The sequence below is a fragment of the Talpa europaea genome (assembly GCF_964194135.1).
Source record: "Talpa europaea genome assembly, chromosome: 4".
NCBI lineage: Eukaryota > Metazoa > Chordata > Mammalia > Eulipotyphla > Talpidae > Talpa > Talpa europaea.
This window is the reverse complement of record NC_140070.1, coordinates 23,004,185-23,026,262: the sequence shown is the minus strand read 5'-3', so window position 1 is coordinate 23,026,262 and position 22,078 is coordinate 23,004,185.

Below are 22,078 nucleotides of genomic sequence, written 5' to 3'. Positions count from 1 at the left end.
AGTAAATATGTTACAAGTTATAATAATTAACAAATGATGTATTCATTTTTTATTGCTGTAGTAGCAAATTTCCACAATGTGCCTTAAAACAACACACACATAGTTTAAAGCTTGATTGGACCTTACATTCCAAATGGCTGCAATCAAAGTAACATTTAGGCTGTTTTCTCATATAGAGACTAGATTGGGGCTGAATCCTCTTCCACTCAGGCTGCTACTAAAATTCATTTCCTTTCTGGCTGGTAACTGGTGGCCACCCTCATATTGCAGAGCTACTCATCTGTATTTCTTTCCCAGTCTGGGTTAATATAAACCAAGACACATGAGCCAGCATCACTGTATGATATATAATGTTTATTGAAATCAGTAGAATTCAAATGGATGTTTGGGTTAAGATAGACTTTTTCTTACTGACCAAATATTAAAGTTAACTGGGGAGTCTAAAAAGGAAAATGGTTACTTGAATCAGAATTTCTGAATTTTAAAAAGTCTTGTAGTACTCAAAATCAGCCAAGATTGCGGGCCAGGGGTCTAGGGTCTAGGATACCCACACAGGTCTCCTTGGATGGCGACAGCCCTTCCTTTCCCACAGCAGCCATGGTTATTATAATAATTAATAAATGTTGGGAGGGAAAATATTTCTGCTCAGCTGCTCCAAGTCAAACTAGTGAGATGCAGAATCCAGTGAAATATTTGACTGACAGTGTTAAACATCAGCTGAATTTCCGACACATCTTCACCTCTTTTTTTTATTTATTTATACAAGAGCTGGGGTACTGTCCAGATGTGCAGGAGGGTGAGAGGATTCACCAGAGACAGAGCAGGGAACAGAACAGGCAGGCTGACCGAAATACACTGCTGAGGGGAGCAGCGGGAGAGACAGGAGAGTTCTGCTCGCCATGTGGGTCCCTCCAAGGCCGGAGGGGATCGAACCGGCACTGCAGAGGCTGCGGACAGCTTCACAGTGCTGTGCTCAATCTCCTGCCCCACCAGGGAGGCCCCACATCACCTCTTTAAGTGTACTGGGAGGAGGCCAGCAGATAAAGATAAAAGTTCTCTTGTTAAGAAGCTTTATCTATTATATAATTTAAAGAGGCACAGGAATAGTAGAACTAACACTTTTTAGATAACATTATCAATTCTTGAAATACTTGTTTTCCTCCCCAAGTATTTGCAAATACAATCATATTAATTGAATATTCCGATACCTTCAAATACCAGCCCATCAATCACCAGTAGGTACATGTTATCTGGAAGAATTCTGATGCACTGTTGTAGACTATAAAATATTTCCTCTGAACAAATGAATATTAAATAATCATCTCTTTTGTCTTTGTAATTGTCATTCTTTTTTTTTTTTTTTTTTTTTTTTTGGACCTCAGAAAAAAATAATAAATTGCATGTATTATTTATTACCCACAATTCCTGTGAGGCCAAAGGCAGAACCCTATAATTAAAACATTGCAGTTCTGCTATGAAACAAATGAATAGTCACACCAAGTAGATGAAATGAAAGCTATAAATACTTTCACATCAGGTCAAGTTTTGCCACCATTTTTTTTTTTTTTAATAAATTTTATTGTTATATTCCCCATACAATTGCAGCCCCCCATTCTGACCCCAATCCCTCCCCTCCCGCCCCCGCCCCCCTAAAAGTGTCTCTGGTTCATAGTTTTTTGTTGATTTTGATTTTCACTTTCTTATAGTTATTCATTTTCCTGGTCCCTTATTTAAGTTTTCTAGATTCCTGCTATGAGTGAGACCATCCGGTATTTTTCTTTTTCTTTTTGGCTTATTTCGCTGAGCAAGATCCCTTCCAGCGCCATCCATGTTGCTGCAAATTGCATGTGTTTATCTTTTTTGAATGCTGAGTAATATTCCATGGTATATATGTACCACATCTTCTTGATCCAGTCATCTATTTTTGGGCATTTGGGTTGTTTCCAAAGATTAGCTATTGTAAACAGTGCTGCTATAAACATAGGGGTGCAGGTGTTCTTTGGAATTGATGTTTCTGTGTCCTTTGGGTAAATACCTAGGAGTGGAATTGCTGGGTCATATGGAAGCTCTATGTTTAGTAGGTCCAGAAATCTCCACACAGCTTTCCACAGTGGTTGGACCAGTTTGCACTCCCACCAACAGTGCAGAAGAGTTCCTTTTTCTCCACACCCTCGCCAACATTTGTTGTTGCTAGTTTTTTTAATATGTGCCATTCTCACTGGTGTAAGATGGTATCTCATGGTAGTTTTGATTTGCATTTCCCTGATGACAAGTGATGTTGAACATTTTTTCATATGCCTGTTGGCCATTTGCATTTCCTCTTCAGAGAAGTTTCTTTTTAGCTCTTCTGCCCATTTTTTGACTGGGTTATTTTCTTTGTTGTTGTTGAGTCTCATCAGCTCTTTGCAGATTTTTGTGATCAGTCCTTTATCATTAGTGTTGTGTGCAAAAATGTTCTCCCAGTCGGTGGGGTTTCTCTTTGTTTTTGTTATTGTCTCTTTTGCTGTGCAGAAGCTCTTTAATTTGATGTAGTCCCAGCTGTTTATCTTTGCCTTCACTATCACTGCTTTGGGTGATGTGTCTGTAAAGATGTCTTTGATGTGCAAATCACGTAGTGTTTCGCCTATATTTCCTTCTATATATTTTATGGTTTCAGGTCTTATGTCTAGTTCTTTAATCCATTTTGAGTTGATTTTTGTGTATGGTGTGAGGTGGTGGTCAAGCTTCATTCTTTTGCATGTAGCGACCCAGTTTTCCCAGCACCATTTATTGAACAAACTTTCTTTGCTCCAATGCATAGTCTTTGCTCCTTTGTCAAAGATTAGTTGACCATAAATGTGTGGGTTTATTTCTGGATTTTCTATTCGATTCCATTGGTCTGTATGTCTGTTCTTGTTCCAATACCATGCAGTTTTGATGATTATGGCTTTGTAGTATAGTTTGAAGTCTGGGAGTCTGATGCCTCCATTCCCTACTTTTTTTTTCAGGAGAGCTTTGGCTATTCGGGGTTTTTTGTGATTCCATATGAATTTCATCAATAATTGTTCTATTTCTTTGAAGAATGACATTGAAATTTTGATTGGAATAGCATTGAATCTGTATATTGCTTTTGGAAGGATGGCCATTTTAATAATGTTTATTCTTCCAATCCATGAGCAGGGGATGTCTCTCCATTTCTTTGTGTCTTCTTCTATTACTTTTAACAGTGTTTTATAGTTTTCTTTGTATAGGTCCTTTACCTCTTTTGTTAGATTTATTCCCAAATATTTGATTTTTTTTGTTTCAATAACAAAAAGGATGGTCTTTTTGATTTCTTCTTCTTCAGATTTATTGTTTGTGTATAGGAAGGCTACTGACTTTTGCGTGTTGATTTTGTATCCTGCCACTTTACTGAACTGATTGATGAGTTGAATTAGCTTTTCTGTGGAGTTTTTGGGGTTCTCTATGTAGAATATCATATCGTCTGCAAATAGTGATAGTTTGACTTCTTCTTTTCCTATTTGGATTCCTTGGATGTCTTTCTCTTGTCTTATTGCCCTGGCTAGGACTTCCAGTATTATATTGAAAAGCAATGGTGAGAGTGGACATCCTTGTCTTGTTCCAGATCTTAATGGAATTGCTTTCAGCTTTTCACCATTGAGAATGATACTGGCTGTTGGCTTGTCATAGATGGCCTTTATGATGTTGAGGTATGTTCCTTGTATCCCAAGAATTTCAAGGGCTTTTATCATGAATGGGTGTTGCACTTTGTCGAAAGCTTTCTCAGCATCTATTGATATTATCATATGGTTTTTATATTTCTTTTTGTTGATGTGTTGGATAACGTTGATTGATTTTCGGATGTTAAACCATCCTTGTGCCCCTGGAATGAATCCAACTTGGTCGTGGTGAATTATCTTATGGATACATTGTTGGATTCTGATAGCTAAAATTTTATTGAGGATTTTTGCATCAGTGTTCGTTAGGGAGATTGGCCTGTAGTTTTCCTTTTTTGTGTTGTCCTTGTTCGGTTTTGGTATTAGTGTAATGTTGGCTTCATAGAACGTGTTTGGTATTGTCCCTTCCTTCTCAATTTTTTGGAAGAGTTTGTGAAGGATAGGCACTAATTCATCTCTGAATGTTTGGTAGAATTCATTTGTAAATCCATCAGGTCCTGGGCTTTTGTTTTTGGGGAGGTTTTTGATTACCATTTCAATTTCGCTAATTGTAATTGGTCTGTTTAGGTGTTCTATTTCTTCTTTATCTAGCTTTGGGTGATTGTAGAGTTGTAGGAATTTGTCCATCTCCTCTAGATTGTTAAACTTGTTTCCATATAACTGTTCATAGTAGTTACTGATTATTCTTTTGATTTCTGCTGTGTCCGTTGTGATTTCTCCTCTTTCATTGATGATCCTGTTTATTTGTGCTTTCTCCCTTTTTTCCTTTGTGAACCTGGCTAGGGGTTTGTCTATTTTATTGATTTTTTCAAAGAACCAGCTCTTGGTTTCATTGATCTTTTGGATTGTTTTTTTAGTTTCAATTTCATTTATTTCTGCTTTGGTTTTTATTATTTCTTTTCTTCTACTGGTTTTGGGGTTTTCTTGTTGTTCTTTTTCTAGATCTTTGAGCTTCGAGATTAGGTTGTTTCTTTGCGTTCTTTCTTGTTTCTTGATGTGAGCTTCTATTGCTATATATTTTCCTCTTATTACTGCTTTTGCTGCATCCCATACATTTAGGATATTGGTGTCCTCCTTGTCGTTCAATTCAAAAAATTTTTTAATTTCTTCTTTGATCTCCTCATTAGTCCAATGGTCTTCCAGTAGTGTGGTTTTTAATCTCCATGAGGTAGGAAAGTTCCTTGCCTTCTTTTTATGGTTTATTTCTAGTTTGATGCCTTCATGGTCAGAAAAGATGGTTGATATGATTTCAATCTTGGTGTATCTGTTGATGTTTGTCTTGTGCCCCAGTATGTGATCGATCCTGGAGAATGATCCGTGTGCGCTTGAGAAAAATGTGTACTCCGTTTTTTTGGGGTTTAGTGTTCTATAGATGTCTGTTAAGCCCAATTGCTCTAGGTCTTTATTTAGAGCTTTGGTTTCTTTACTTATTTTTTGTCTTGTTGATCTATCCATTGTTGATAGTGGTGTGTTGAAGTCTCCCACTACGTATGTGTTTTCTCTGATGTCTGTTTTCAGAGAGGACAACAGTTGTCTGATATATTTTGGTGCTCCTTCGTTTGGTGAGTATATGTTAATGAGTGTTATTTCTTCTTGAAGTATTGTCCCCTTGATCATAATGTAGTGACCATTGGGGTCTCTTTTTATCTTTTTGAGTTTGAAATCTGTTTTATCTGATATAAGTATAGCTGTTCCTGCTTTCTTTTTTGGTCCATTTGCTTGTAGGATTGTTTTCCATCCTTTAACTTTGAGCCTATTTTTATCTTTTGTAGCTAAATGTGTTTCCTGGAGACAGCAAAAGGTTGGGTTTTGTTTCTTAATCCAGGCTGCAACTCTGTGTCTTTTTATTGAAGAATTTAGTCCATTTACATTTAGAGTTAATATTGATATGTTAACATCTGTATTTGCCATTGTGTTTGTCTTTCCTTTGATTTTATTTATTTATTCTTTTAATAACTTTTTTTTTTTTTGGGCCTTCTTTCATTGTTATTCGTCCCTCTGAGGTTCTGGCTTTAGGACTCCTTGTAGTATTTTTTGGAGTGGGGGTTTAGTTGCAATGAAATTCCGGAGTTTCTGTTTGTCTGGGAAGGTCCATATTCTTTCTTCAAAGAGGAAGGAGAGCTTTGCGGGATAGAGTATTCTTGGTTGGCATCTGTTTTCTTGGAGTCTGTTGACTATGTCCCTCCACTCTCTCCTTGCCCGTAGTGTTTCTTCGGAGAAGTCTGATGTCAGCCTGATTGGTTTTCCTTTGAATGTTATCTGTTTCTTCCCTCTTGCCAGCTTCATTATTTTTTCCTTGTCCTGGATTCTTGGGAGCTTTACTATTATGTGTCTTGCTGTATTTTTCCTTTCGTCGTGGAAGTTTGGTGTTCTTCTTGCTTCTTGTATATCAATTTTCAGCTCCTTCTTCACATTTGGGAAGTTCTCTTCTATTATCTCTTTGAATATTTTCTCTGTTCCTACATCTCTCTCCTCTCCTTCTGGTATTCCTATAACTCTTATATTTCCTTTCCTCATGGAGTCAGATAGTTCCCGAAGTCTTTCTTCGTTCTTTTTCCTTCGTACTTCTCTTTCCTTCTCTGTTTTGGTTCTTTTTATTTCTGTGTCTTCAAGATTACTTATTCGTTCTTCCATTTCATCTATTCTGCTTTCATTGCTTTTCCCAGAATTCTTTAGTTCTTCCATTAATTCTTTGATCTCCTGCATTTCTTTTACTTCCCTCTTTAGGGACTCAATTTCTTTCTTCTGACCATTGTTTTCCCTCTCTAGGGACTCAATTGCATTCTTCTGATCGTTGATTATTTTTCCCTTATCATTGTTTTCCTTTATGACTTCTGTCAGTTTTTTAATCACGGCAATTTTAAATTCTCTTTCTGGAAGGCTCAGAAATTCTTCCAAGTTATTGTCGTTGCAATCTGGGGGCTGGCTTTCTTTTTGTGGTGTGCTTTTTCTCTGGAGAGTTGCTAGGTTGCGTGTGGTTCTTCTCCTCCCTACTGTCTGTTTTCTAATTTGCCGTATGCGTTGGGACACTGTGTTGTTGGGACTGGCCGGCATCTTGGGTGGGCTTCTCTGTTCCCCTCTGGTTCTTCCAGGAGTCATCTGTCAGTTTCAAGCAGCCTTTACTGGAGAAAGGTCCCTGTTCTAAAATGCCGATGTGGGACACACTCCCCTGTGCGCCTGGTCTGCCCCGGCGGTGGGTTCCTGCTCCCCTCTGGGCTTGGACTGCAGGCCAGAGGGGGTCTGGCGTGGGCGAACTTCCCCCGCTCACCTCTGGCTCCTGAGGAAGCCTTCTGCAGGTAGTCTTTACTGAAGAAATGTCCCTGTTCTAAAATGGTGATATGGGACACACTCCCTGCGCTTCTGGTCTCAGGCACACTATTCTGCGCGCCTGGTCTGCCCCGGCTGTGGGTGCTCGCTCTCCCTGTGGGCTCAGACTACTTGTTCAGAAGGGGCCCGGTGTGGGCTAACTCCCCAGCTGGCCACTAGCTCCTTCAGTAGCCTGTGCTGGGGTCAAGTCGCTAGGTGGCACCAGAGATCTCTCCTAGAGCCCTTGGGGAGCTGATTTTCCACCCCGTGGGACAGGGAGCAGAGCGGGGATGGTAGGGTACACCTCAACGGCTTTGGGGTGCTGTGTCTGCCTTGTGCCCCACCGTCGTGGGGAACCCACGCCCCTAATTTCGTGCCCCGGGTCTCAGTTCCAAAGCCCTCAGTTCCAGGACGCGGGCTGTAGCCCAGATCAGTGGCGCGGGAATGGCGCCTTTTGAATCCCGCTCCCCTGCCTGGGCGCCTTGTTCCTGCTCACTCAGGGAGGGCCTCCGCCCGGGTCTCAGTTCCAAAGCCCTCAGTTCCAGGACGAGGGCTGTAGCCTAGATCAGTGGCGCGGGAATGGCGCCTTTTGAATCCCGCTCCCCTGCCTGGGCGCCTTGTTCCTGCTCACTCAGGGAGGGCCTCCGCCGTCTCCCCGCAAGCCTAGGTCGCAGGCGCGGGGACCTGGGCAGCTGCAATCCGAGCGCCGCTTTCGCGCAAGCTTACCGGGCGGCTGGGGCTGTGTGCTGGTGCTGGTCTCCTCCTGGTGGGCGGGGCTCTCTTTAATGGCGCCTGGAGCTCACCTCCGCGGCGGATCCTGCAGGGTTCGCCTCAGCTCCCGTTCACGGGGTGTGGTGGCTGAAATAGTTCCTTTCCACTCACAGTCCCACTTGCTGCATCCGTTTTCCTTGTTGGGCGTTTTGGTTTGTTGTTTCCCTCGTCTCTGCCGGTCGGAGAGTGCCGCCTCTGTGGGCGGGGGAGGGGAGCAGGGTTCTGCGCTTCCCTCCCTTCTCGTCCTCTTTTATGGCAACTTTCTTCTTTGGGCAGTTTGCTGGAGTCGTCCGTTTATCTTCCGTGTCCCAGTTCTCACTGGGACCTGCCGCTTTTCCTCCCTATTAACTTTTTTTAATGGGAGATCTTACTCGCAGCGTCTCCTCGCCGCCATGTTGCTCTGCCCCTCTGCCACCATTTTTCTGTAATTGTCATTCTTTAAATCTAATAGTGAAAACCCCTTTCTCTGCCAGAAAGCCCGTGACATACTAACATCAAGGTACACTAGTCAGATTTTGTCCACTGGTTTAGTATATGACAATCAATGTCTAGTTTTAATCTTTTTAGCTATCGCAAGTCTCATTTGGATTCCAAAACTCAGTTCTGTGATAACAAGTTTTTTAAAATGGTCTGATAGGTTTTAAACCAAATTCCTTAAAGGGACAAGTATATTTTATGCCTTTTCCAACAACCCATTCTCACTTAGAGAATATCACATTCCTATCAGGTTGCTTTTCTATTCTCTCCCATTAGATGCACTCTAAGGAATCAATGAAGTCAAAATTTTCTAAGCTCATTTGCAGCCTTTTCTCATTTGGGAAATCTAGTTAGGACATGTTGGTATTGACTTCTTTGGGTACACCGACATCTGTCAGTTTCAATAATCAAATAGGTAAGTATGATCAAATTATGTTATTAGAAGTTATCGCAATAGTTAGTAATCATCTTTTAATATTAAAAAGTTGAGAGCATCCTAAATCAAAATTTCACAGAAAGATTTCATTCAAAACCTTTCCTGCCTTATGACTATATACTCTTCTGCTTCAGATTTCTTTAGAGCCTGATTATGGCAGATTATGGCAGCCATAATTCATCCTGCCATTGTCCCTGATCTTAGACATCCAGTAGGTGGCAAGCTTTTTAATAGTAGCCTATGTGACCACAGCTATGAAAATTTCGGAGGTGGTCTAAGAAGTGTCCTCATAGATTTGTCTGGTGTAGGTCTTGCACTTTGCAATGGACTTTTCCTGACCACTTTACAGTTCCAGCAATCTCTTGGGGTCTTCTTACCTAGAATAATGTCCTGTAATTGGGGCTGGTAAAATGACTCAAACCTCATGTACCTGGAGTGATGGGAAACTCACTAATTCTTGTCACTGCCACTGCTTCTTCTGGTATCTTTGCTACCATGGACTAACTCAACAAGCTTTTTATCTGCTCAGTCATTTGGATAAGAAACAGTTTAAGTCATTATAGTCACAGCTGCATTTGAACTTCCAGAGACATATGCCATACTTGCCATGTGATCACGATCCTTATTTGGTTCTCTACTCCAGATCCTCCTTTAAGGAGATAGAAACTAACTGGGTTCAATATCAGACAGTCCTGTCTGCTGTGGCCAAAGAGAAATGGTTATGTAGTTATATATATATTAAAGGTGCACAGGGCAGAGCAAAAAGCAATGATTTCAGGTCCAATAGGAATGCAAATATCTTATTTAATAAATTGAAGAAAATGTTGTGAATAGTGAAACTGATACTTTTTAAGCAACTACCAAGTGTCTGACATTCAGCTTTATTCCTTCTGTTGTGTAATATAGTTTAGAGAAAATAACCTTGCTTGTTCCTTCTTCTTACCAGTTGCTGCCCCAATTTCGATCCATAAAGTAAGTAGCTTTCATCCCCTTGGGAGAAAGCAAATAAAGCTGAGAAAGAGGAAATCAATTGATTTCCTGAAGGGATATGTTCAAACCCCTATGTGCCAGGAATTTTGAAAGTCAAGCCTTATAAGAGCCAAACTTTTTGAGATCATAAAGAATTTTTAAGCTACAAAAAGCTAAGCCTCTGGGGACTGCTGAACTTAGAGTCTTGAGGATACAGTTGGGGAAAAAATACATGCTGAGATGAGTATTTTCTCACACAAAAGGAGACAAAGTTTAGTAAGTGAGTGAGAAGTGAAATCTGGGGGGAAGAGGCTAGAATTTGGAAACTGAGTAAGTGAAATGGCTGAAGTTACCCTACTTTCTCCTTAGCCAAGTTCCAGATGGGGTAAATGCTGAGTGCAGATGGATTTTGGTAGATATCTTGGATTGTTATCAGGCAGAATAAGGGGCACGGCAAGGCCCCCCAAATTGCACTTTCTAAAGGGGTTTGCATTCCACTGCATAAAGACAAAGCATGTGGTTAGTGTATATGACCTCTAATAGAATGATTGTGCATAGCGGGGGAAGAGAAAGAATATAGTTTCCCAAAGAAACACCCAGAGTAACCCATCCCCTCGTGAGTAAATGCCCAAACAGAATTGGCCCAAAACAGGGCTGCTGGGGCCCAAAATCTTGTCATAAATCTAAGGTACTTTGTGTTGGGAAACCATGGGAAACGTACAGAAGGGGCCAGGTCAGTCTGCAATGAAAGGAGCAAAATTAAAACAAGATAAAGCCTGCCATTGTCAGCCTCCCCATGTGCCTCTTGCCCACATGCTTCGACTCCATGTGTCTCCTGCAGATGCCCCAAATCCCTGGTGTAAATCCACAGTCAAGAAGCAGCACACACTTTATCTTCACCGTTCTCTCTGCCACAAGAGTCTCCCCTCCTGTGTCTCCTTTCCAGTTTCTCTTCTGTGTCTCAAGCTTCCCCTTGCTGCTCAGCTCTATCCCTCCTTAGGTGGGGCAGGGAATGTGGAATCTTCCTTTTTCATGGAGATGCCTCTGTGGTAGGAACAGAGGAGACAGGTTTTCTATGGTACCCGGGAAAAAGCAAGCCTCAAAGAACTCTCAGTGTACATGTTCCCAGCCAAGTCATGATCACCTAGCAATGGAAAAGTGGAATCAGAGATTTTCTTTGTCAGAGTTGACCACAGATACTTTAGCTTAGTTAGTTCTCTTATAATTTTGTACTAACACTGACAAGTTTTCAATTTTTTTTCTTTCCTTCACACACACACACACACACACACACACACACACGCAACAACTGAGAAATTAAACCGAACTTACAGGATAAGGAGAATTCAAAGTGTTAAATAACAAAAATCTTAACTAGTTAATTTAAAAAATTGAACTGGTTCAAGAATCAAGCAGCTTAATATCTAGGAATTAGAAAGATATTAAAGAAAGTTATTCAGAATGGAAGGCATTTAAAATCAGAAAGGGATTTGTTTAAAAATGAACAATGATGTAAAAAATTTAAAAAATTAAAAAAATAAAAAATAATAATATTTTAAAAATCAGATAAGGATGGGACAAGGTCATTAGCAAAAGAATAATATATTACTTCAGGGAGAACCACCTTCCTTTAGGTGAAGGTCCTTATGATGCAGTCTATCTTGTTAATGTTGACCTGGAATTCCCAGATGACAAGTTTAAACTTTCACTTCTGGGAAAAATTGAAGTTACATTTAGGTATTAAGTTTTGGCAGGATGGGATTGTAACAGGGATGAATAACTCCATTTTTGATCTGCTTTATCTTTTATTTATTTACTTACTTTAACAGACGTGCCCTTAGACACTAGACACGGAAGAGGCAAAGTAGAGGGAGATGTAGATGTTATCGCAGTGCATACCAGAGGGTTAGAGGGTGATGAACAAATACCAGGACACTGAAACGTAGGCCTGAGAGAAAGTAAGGGAAAAAAAATAGACATATCTGCTCTTCAAAATACACTGTTTATAGAATCCCCTCCAAAAAATAAATTATATTACCCCCTAGAAAAAGAAGAAAAGGCACTGAAAACAATCTGTAACTGACTATTTACCATAAAAACAGAAAAAGAAAAAGAAAAAGGAAAACCTCATAAGCTTTTCCATAAATATACAGTGACCTCCAGTGGAGGAAAGTGAGAAAGCTTTCAATTATTCACAAAACTTGGGGTGTTTTGAAGAAATGGATTCTGAATAAAGATAATACTTTCCAAATTCTAAGAAAGTGCTAATGAAATAAAATAAATATCCTTTGAAGATGGCATAGAGGGAGAAAGAGTATAGGATAAATTGGGGTGGGCGGGGGTGGGGGTGATACCGGAAACTTGCCACCACCTTCCCAAAGGATCTGGATGCGCCAACCATGAAATCTGGGCATTTATTGCCACAGATGGGAAATGGACAGAGTTGAAAACAAGTTGTCCATTCCTACAAATGGTTAAGGAAATCTTATTACACAGGTCAGGCTACTGAAATCTAAATTTCAACAGGTCCCAGAGCTCTGTGCAATAAATAAAGCCTACAGAACCAACACCAGCAAGAGTGGTCAGGGTCACAAAACAAACAGCTGATACAGAGAAAGAGGTGGCAAGTGGAATAAAAATATTAAAACATCTGTAAAGAAAGTTTAAATATGAACTTTCAAATATTGAAAACTACAGAGAAGAAAAAGACCCCAGTGTAGCTTTTATAGGGCAACCCCCAAAGGAAACGCACCCAAATTAAAAGTTTGCCTTATTAGCACTATAATTAAAAAAAACAACAACATTATTCAACTATACCCCTACAGCCGTACATCTAGGTCTGGGTCTGGATTGGGCTCAGGGATCAGAGAGAAGCTGGAGCTTGACTGGGAATGGAGATCTAAGCTTGGGTTTAATTGTACCTAGTATGAACAGATAGAGGCCCAGAGACTTGAGCATGGGGCTAGAATGGAACTGGGCCTGGTCTGGATCAGAAGGTGGGTCTGTGTTTAAGTCTGGAACTGGGTCTCTGTTTAAGCCTGGGCCTGGGTCTGGACCTGCGCCTGGGATTGGAGCTGTCCCTGGGGCTAGGTTTGGGTCTGGATCAGAGCCTGGGGCTAGTCTGAGACTCTGGCTATGTTTGTGCCTGAGTCAAGGTGATAGGTCAAGTCTACTGATAGGGCTAGGTCTAGGTCTGGTGCTAGACTTAGGTGTGAAACTGGGTTTATACCTGTGGCCTGATCTGAGTTATGCCTGGGGCAGGGTTCAGGGTTGGGTCTGGAACTGGGTTTGCAACTAGGACCGGGGCTGGGCCTGAATCTGGGTCAGGGTCTGGGGCTGGGACTAGAACCTAGGACTGGGACTAAAGCTGGCAATTTTGCTAGGTCTGAGCTTTGGTTTGGGTTTAGGCTGAACCTTACGTTGGGGTTAGAGATGAAAGTTTCTGTCTATAAAAGGGAGTCAAGGCTACGAAAGAGTTGCAGAGGTATTTCTGACAGCATCCATGTATTTCAGGATTCACACCTAGACCACCTCTGATGTGATCACCAAACTATTAGTGACTAAGATTTCTCATCAGCAAAGCCATTAGCAATTTTATTCTCAGACATCCCCTTATTTTTTTTTAAATTAAATTCATTCTTTTTTGGAAAAAAATTATTTATTTATTTAAACAAGGGCTGGGGTACAGGTCAGAGGCGTGGAAGGCCCTCAGACATCCCTTTAAATACAGAAATCTTAATACCTGAATTAAATAAATGATTATCAAGAGAAGTAAATATGAAAAATACAGTTTTAGTTATGGCAGAGTCTTAACAATTTGGTTAGAAAATAGTTAAGTTTTTAGGCCTTTTAAAAAGCAAACACCATCTACAAGTAACTTTGTAAAAGCAACCAAGTAAAAAGCAAACATCAAAGAGATTAAGTCCCTAGATTTAAAATCTAATTTATAAGAAATTTAGTAATCAGAGGAACATGTTAAATGGTAGTCATGGCTTTGTTACCAGCAAAATTCAGGCCACAGTAAAATCTATAGGACAGATAACCTAATTTAGTCAACTAATAAATTGCAATAAATGAAAGCAACGGAGAGGATGCCTAGCAATTTTAGAGACATTACACAATTATAATGTGTGATTACATTAATTTGAAAAGGTGAAAAAGTATTTGGTTTACATACAACTACTATACATTGTGTATATGTATGTATATACAGACACATAATACATTTATTTCATGTATACATATCACATGTTTTGATAGAGCAGAAAATTTTAAAACTGGAGATTGATGTTTGACAAAATTAAAGAAATATTTTAATTTTTGATGACATAATTGCAAATCATTTTCAAACCTCAAGTATTTGTTTCTTTTTCACTGAGGCATTATCTGAGTTCTGCTTTAGACAAATGTATTTCACAAGTTTCTCAGTTTCCCTAGATTGTATGTTCCTTTAGTGGTCGGTGTCAAGAGCACATAGGCTAACCTTAATCATGCAGCTCTGCTGTTGTCATCAGCATTAAAACATCCACACGTGGGTAAGCAGATGCTGTCCCCAGGAGAGAACCTATAAAGTCACATGGCAGATGTCACACTCAGAATTCCCTAACAGTGCAAGTGAGGACACAGGACAGTAAGCCATTCTACATACACTGACAGCGATTTAAAAAACAAGTTCTTATCTTTAGAGAAAAATATTAACATTTATGGGTCAATTGATACAATATCTGGCATTTACTTTAAAATAATACAGGAGAGGGTACAGGCAAAACAAAATCTTCCATCAGTTGATAAATATTGAAGCTGCATCATGGAAAGCGTGCATTATGCGCTTGCATATGTAAGGTAATTTGTTTTTTTATTCCAAAATGAATACTTAAAAGTTTCAGAAAAATTGAAAACCAAATAGTCAGTATTCTTCCATCATTATTTATAGACCACAGAATTGAGAGCAAATATTTACAAATGTTTTTAGATACACAAATCATTGTAAATTCTATCTTAGGGAAGAAGGGCTTCTTAAAAATGAAATAATTTTGAGTTGTGAAAGACCAGATGACAAACTGCATGTGTTATTCTTTGAGAATTTTTGAGTTGTACTTGTTGAAACTATAAATGACTCATGTTTCTGCCCCCTCCCCCCCAAAAAAAAACCACTTCAGCCCTGATTTAGTGATTATTCAGTGAATAATTATTTATTTTTCAGCATATCCCAATTACTGGACACAACAACAAAATTCCTTCCTTCATGCCATGTAATCAAATTGCTGCCTTTCATTCCATTCACTCATTACATTTTGTTCCCATGATTGTCCAAATCACTTCATTGTTTGTTTAATGATATGATGTTATAAAGATTATTTTGCCCTTCATTTCTCTAAATTTCAAGACATGTTATCTCTAATTTATCATGTCCTTTAAGCTTATAAAAGCCCTTTAGGTATTGTTATTATTATTATTATTATTAATTTTTATTATTGAGGTGACATTGGTTTACAACACTGCATATGATTCAGGGTGATAGGCTCACACTTCCTCAGATGTGTATAGCCATACAACACTCACCCCCAGAACAGCCATGTCCCTTCATCTTAAAATATTGGGTCCCCTCCCCCTTTGTTCCCAACCCCACTCGCCCCCTCTAGTAAGCTCAATGCTTCAGTCATATTTCTCAGCTTTGTTTTGATTAATTTTTGCTAATTTCCTTATTTTGTTTCTCCTTATCCACATATAAGTTAAATCATGCCCTATTTGTCTTTCTCCTTCTGGCTTATTTTACTTAGCATAATCCCTCCCAGCTCATACATATTGTTGAAATGGCAAAATTACATCTTTTCTTATAGCTGAATGGTATTCCATGGTATATGTGTACCAGTGTACCACATCTACTTAATCCACTCATCTGTTGTTGGGTACTTAGGTTGTTTTCATAACTTGGCTAGTTTAATATTGCTGAAATGGACATAGGAATACACATATCCCTTGGAATTACTGTTTTAGCACTCTGGGTAAATACCAATGAGCAGAATTGTTGGATTATATGGTATATTGATTTTTAATATTTTGAAAAAGCTCCTAATTGTTTTTCACTGGTCCAGGGGCTGAACCAGACTACATCCCCAACAGTGTATGAGGGTTCCTTTTTCTCAAAATCCTCTTCAACACTCGTTTCTGGGATATTAGATATGGATCAATCTCACCGGAATGAGGTAGCAGCTCTCTGTGGTTTTACTTTGAATTTCCCCAGTGACAGCTGGTGTTGAACATTTTTTTCATTGCCCGTTGGTCATTTTCCTGTCTTCTTTGTAGAAATAGCTATTTAGCAATTCTGCCCATTTTTTTATTGGATTATTTGTTTCTTTTTGTTGAGTTGTATGAGTTCTTTGTAGATCTTGAATATTAGTCCCTTGTAAGATTTGTGGTGTGCAAATATTTTTCTCCCATGTAGTGGCATGTCTTTTCATTTCTATGATAGTTTCTTTCACTGTGCCGAAGTTTTTCAGTTAGATGTAGTCCCATCTGTTTATTTTTGTGCTTATTTCCTTGCCATTGGAATAAAGTCCCCAAAGATATCACTGAAGCTAATGTCATGGAGTGTTTTGACTGTTTTGACTGTTTTCTTATGAGTTTACTTGTATTTCTTTGACTTGCCTTTCTGAGTTTTCTGCTATCTCTTTAAGTATCTTTACGGTAGCAGTTACGAACTTGCTCAGATTGGTGATATAGTCTTCCATTCTTTGTGTTTGAATTCTGGAGTGTTGTTCTCACCTTGTGATGTTATGCTCTGTTGAGGTCTTGTATTTCCATGTTATATCTTTTTCTCTGCCCATTTCCTACTTGATCTTTCCCTATTCTACTATGTTTATTGCCTTTAACAGTAGTTTATAAGGTTACACTAATTTGCTTTACCTGTATGGTGGTGCATGAGTGCCTTGGGGAAGGAAATTCTATGGGGACTTAATCTGAGGGGGTTGGGGGAAGCAAATATTGTTTAAAAATAAAAAAAATAAAAATAAATAAAAATAAATTGCTTTACCTGTAGGTGGTATTGCAGATCTGATACTCTATTCATCCTTGCTGGCTTCTGTGTGTACTGGGATCTGTTTTGTAGTTGCTGAGTGAGCAAGGTGCAGGAGTGGCTTGGAAGCACCCAGATGTTGGAATTGATGTGTTGTGGTGGGACTGGCTCCTGTTTGTGGCACCTCCATTATCCCTCCTTTTTGTGGTTTGGGATGAGAGATTCAACAGTCCCTGTAGTCTTCATGTGCCTCACATGGTAAGCACCAGTCTTAAGTAGGAAGAGGGAATTCAGAATGCCTGCTCTGCTATTATCTCTACTAGAGACCCAGTCTGTGCAGAGAACCTGGCTCCCCACAAGGCTTTCCTCTTTTTTAAGAGTGTGGGTCTTTACAACAAGTGCGGCTCATCCTCACCCCCAGGGAAATTGGCTGAGCTGAGAGCCCTGACACTGGTGTTCTCTACCCCAGACCACAACCTCCTCCTCTCTCCACCCATCTTCTGCTCAATGTAGTGTGAATCTCCTCCGTGTTGACCTTGTTGAATTTTACACTGGTCTCTGCTATCCAAAGGATAATCAATCCCACCCAAACACGGGACTGTTTCTCAGACCTGTGTCCTCTGGCCTGCAGCTCCAAGAGCCTTAGCCAGCAGGGCCCAGGCCCTGCTGTTGGCTGCTGCAGCTCATAACGGATGTCCAGGAGTGGCTGAGCTCTTGCTGCTGGTGTAGGTATCATTTTATCAGCTTTATCGTCACTATTCTGTAAAAGGTCATTATGTCCTCCAAAGATACAGAAAAGAAAAATTAAAAAAAAGTTTTAAAGACTTTATTTTCCTAATTGTTAGAAAACAGAGCCAATATTTCTTTCCAGCTCATGAAATATATCAGAATGCCTTAAATGAAAATAAAAGTAATAAAATAATACAATATTCTAACAAATTATTACATTTAAAGTAGGGAGTATTTTGTGTAATAGAAATGATTTGAATAATGCTGATTTGAAAATAAGTTGTACCTTTGACTCTTACTTGATTCTATATGTGATTTGAGTATAAAAATTTATATTTATTAATTTATAGCATTTACAATTGTAAGTAAATTTGTGATTGACATAGTAGTGAGCTTTACTTTCTGTTAAATGTATTGAGTATGTGGATATTTATATTTCCCTATAGCAAATGTATATATACATGTCATATATATTGGTTCACCAATTTGGGAACACAGATGGAATCATTGAATACCAAAGCTTGTACTAGTGCATACTCCACTACTCAGCACGTCTAAAGTCCTGCCCAGGTGTGTGTATTTTTGTAAAGCCAGTAGGACATGTCTCACTGAATATGAATATCAGTGAATATGCTCATGAATATGAGCATGAATATACACATATACACATGAATATGCTCATCCAGCCATCCCCTCGGCTTTTGCAAATTTATCATACTAGGATTGTTGAACAGGAAGATCTGACTAACCACTTTGTTCCTGATGGGTACTCTTAGATCTAGCATTTAAGGTTCCTGTAGCACCACCAACATAGCCAATAACTATTATAGAATTTGCATTAGAAAAACAGTTCCATGACTGTGTATGGGAGAACTTTTCGTCTGTATTTTTATCTTGCACTCTATGTGGGTGTTGGGTAATATGTGTGAAAGGAAGTTGTGCAGCATAGTTGAAAGCTATGCTGCTTATTCCCCCAATGTTTTAAAAAGTTTCTAATAAAACACCCCTTCTTGAATTAACTTATATCTACTCTTCTCTGCAGAACTCAGACATGAAGCAGAAAAAAATCCAAGTGACCCACATTGGCTGCGCACAGAATCACACATATCCTTTTTAAGACTTTGTTCTGGACAAGAATTGGCTGAACTTGCCTGCTTTTAACTATGGGTCCAGAGAGTTCCTCATACCTATAAAAGGCATGCTGCACCGCCCCACATTTTTCCATGCACATTCTTTATTCTAGCTGTGGATTAACTGACGCTAAAGCCGAGATAATAGTTTCTTATGCATGCATTAGAAACTTGTAGATTATGCCAATATTCTAGCACAACAAAATATTTCTTACTTAGTTGTTATCCGTTAAAACCCACAGGAAGTCTGTACAATGTAATAATGGCAAGCTGGGACCTCAACTGTTTCAGCAACTGCTTGTAAGTCTAAGAAAGTATCCCCTCATATTTTCCCGTGAGAATAATTTTCAAGATTAGCACAAATGAATTTAAATGCAGACTTTTAAAATATGTATTTTTATATATTTTAACTTAGCATATTTTGACTATATAATTCTGAAATTAGTTTTCATTAAATTAATTAGAAAAATCTTTTGCATTCTCTGAAGTTAAATCTTAGATTAAATAAAGTACATAACTTGGGAGGAAAAAGTTAAACATGTTATTTCCATATCAATGTTTTACTGCTGGAAAATTCTGACCCACGGTAGTTTTGAACAGATTTTTTTTTTGTTTATATCTTAGTAGATTGAATATTGTGTTATTTACCTTCACTTCAAAAGACATTGTCATCGAGAGTTCACATCTCTTTGGATTTAGAGCTAATTTTTAGACAGTTCTGACACTTGCTTTGAGGGCTCTAATAGTGGCTTTTTTAAATCCTGTTTCCTTAATAGTATTTTGGGGACAATATCGCAACTTTCTTGGGAGAGCTAACGAGTTACCATGACAGAGCTATTAATCTTATATAGCACATTCCTTGTTTCTTTTCTGTATGTGAAATACCACACACATCAGTATGACATATTGTTCTACATGAATTTAAATATGACATGAAAATTAGTATGATTTATTATCTTTAGGAAACAAGTTAAGTCAATATTTTTACTGCTAGATTTAACACATCTAATTGAATATTATATACAGGACAAGAGCAAATTTTGCATTTGAATACATTGCTATTTTCAATGGAAAGTTATCAGAGTAAATTTTCCAATAAAACATTTCTATATTATTAGCATTTTGATAAAATATGAATATAACTCATTGATTCTGATGGTAAATCTCACTAAAATATACAGTGTTCTGAGTCACAGAACTTAATACTACATCACAAAAATACTATTATAGCTTCCTAGAAACATCACATGCCTGGTCTATTCTGTTATGATATGTTATGTATTCTTAGTTTTATTCTATCTTGTGAAAATAATATTCATGGATTCCATACCATGTGATTAAATTCAAGATTATAAAAGCATCCCATATCTTATTCTTATAAATAAAATGTGACTGTCACTCAATACCTTATCCTAAAAGTCATTTTGCATTATCCTAGAGTAGTCTTCCTTAGAAATTTTATAAAATAGCACTGGGATCCAACCATATGACAGATTATGAAATAAATATCCTTGGACAGATCCTAAAAATTCTATGCAAATTCTATGCAATTGTGGTTTACTGCATCGGGTTAAATCTGTGGTCTCTGAAGATTGTAGTACCACTTACTGACTGTGTAACCTGGAGCAACCCAACAAATTCTCTAAACCTTGGTTTCCTCGCATGTAACCTTGATAGGTTTTGGTAAGTATTGAATGAGTTAAAATTTACAAACTGCCACAGCAACTGTGTCTGACACATTTTAAATGCCAGTTAATGCCAGTTAAGTGTTTGCTTTGCTATTACTATTTCTGGTATTGAAGGTTTAGGGTGGAATTTAGGGCCTGAATTTCTTCCCCATTGTGGCTCTGACAAAAAGAGTAATTCCATAGGAATCCATAGCAAAGGAAGATCAAAGCTTGAACTCAAGGCCAAGTGAAGTTTATCCAGGAATTTGAACATGTGTATCTAGTCAGAGATGTGACAGTTGGGAAACCTACACTCTTTACTCATGGGGATGGTTGGCTTTAGGACTAAGAATTTCTTTCTAGTGATGGAAGACAGGTATGAGAGGAAAATATTTATTTTTTATAACTATATTTTAAAACATGCATTTGCATATATAATGCATAAAATGCAAATATATGAGTTGTTTTATATCCTGACATATTCAATATTTGTAGTTAATAATGTTTATTCCTAAATGACTGACTAAACAAGTGATAGGGTGATGACACTTGATAGAAGAGAAGTGCTAGAAAGAAGTGAGAAGGAACTCTGCTGGGCTTAGGTTGCCATCTTAGTAGGAAGTGTATGTGTGTGTGTGTGTGTGTGTAATATTTTCCTCAACTGTAATAACTAATCACTAAATTCCCATCACTCTTATGTTATTCTAGTATGCCTTACTCCACTGCCTTCCCTCTTCCGAGATAAAAGAGATATGTACATGTATATATAATGTATATACATATGTATTCAGTATTCTTTAGATAAAATAGATTACTTATAAAACTAGTGGTGACAGAAAATAGTTTGATTATGCAGACTGCAAAGGAGCACTGAATCCAAACTTGTTCTCTAAGGCACTCATTCATAATTGACAATCATTTGAAGTGTTTGGTGCTAGGTGTTATGCTATGAGGGTAATAAAAAATTAGCTATGTTTTACATTCACAGAACTTGGCGTTTACTGGAACCTAAACAACTATAATATAAGATGAAAGAGCAGGCATTTCATAAAACCAGCACTTAAAAGTAGCCTGGAGACTCAGAAGTGGACATATTTACTTTCAGATTATGGGAGGAGATCTAAAGGAAGGCTTTAAGAAGGAGTGACAGGGGCCTCCCTGGTGGCACAGGGGTTAAAGTCTCAGCCATATCAAGCTTTCACCAGCCACTGAGGACTGAGTTCAATCCCAGGCTAGGGAGCTGACCCACATGGTGCAGCAGACCTCTTCCGACTTGCCTGCTATTCCCCTCAGCAGTGTATTTCAGTAGATCTGCCTAGTCTGCTCCCCACTCTATCTCTGGTGAATCCTCTCACCTCACCTCCCGCCCCTGCACCTTTGGCCTATACCCCAGTGCTTGTATGCATAAATAAAAAAAAAAAAAAAAAACCTCTAAAAAAAAGGAGTGACATCTAAAATAGACATACAAATAGAATTTTATAATGTGGAATACAGTGAATAATGTTCTGAATAGAATGAAATGAAGTAGCTCTCTTGACCGGTGGGAGAATAGGTGGATTCAAATTGCAAAGTGCTGGATGGGACTCTGAAGACACCAGAGGACCCTTAAAAGACAATTTGCCTCATTGTTTTGAAAACCATAAATTCAGGTAAGATTTCTACTATTCATTGTTTGTGATTCTTACAATTACCTATAACAAAACACAAGGGCATCGGTCTTAGAATTTTAATGCACATTCCTTTACTCTTTTAAAGATTAAGTTTCCACAGTACAAATTTGAGCAAGACAAGAATTAAGAAATGGGCTACAAAATTATGTAACATTTTGGTTACAAGATATGTGTAAGAGTTTATGGCTTTACACAATATTTCTCTCTACTATTAGAGTCCATCACTACCTCCCTTGGAGTAGAAGTGGGAAT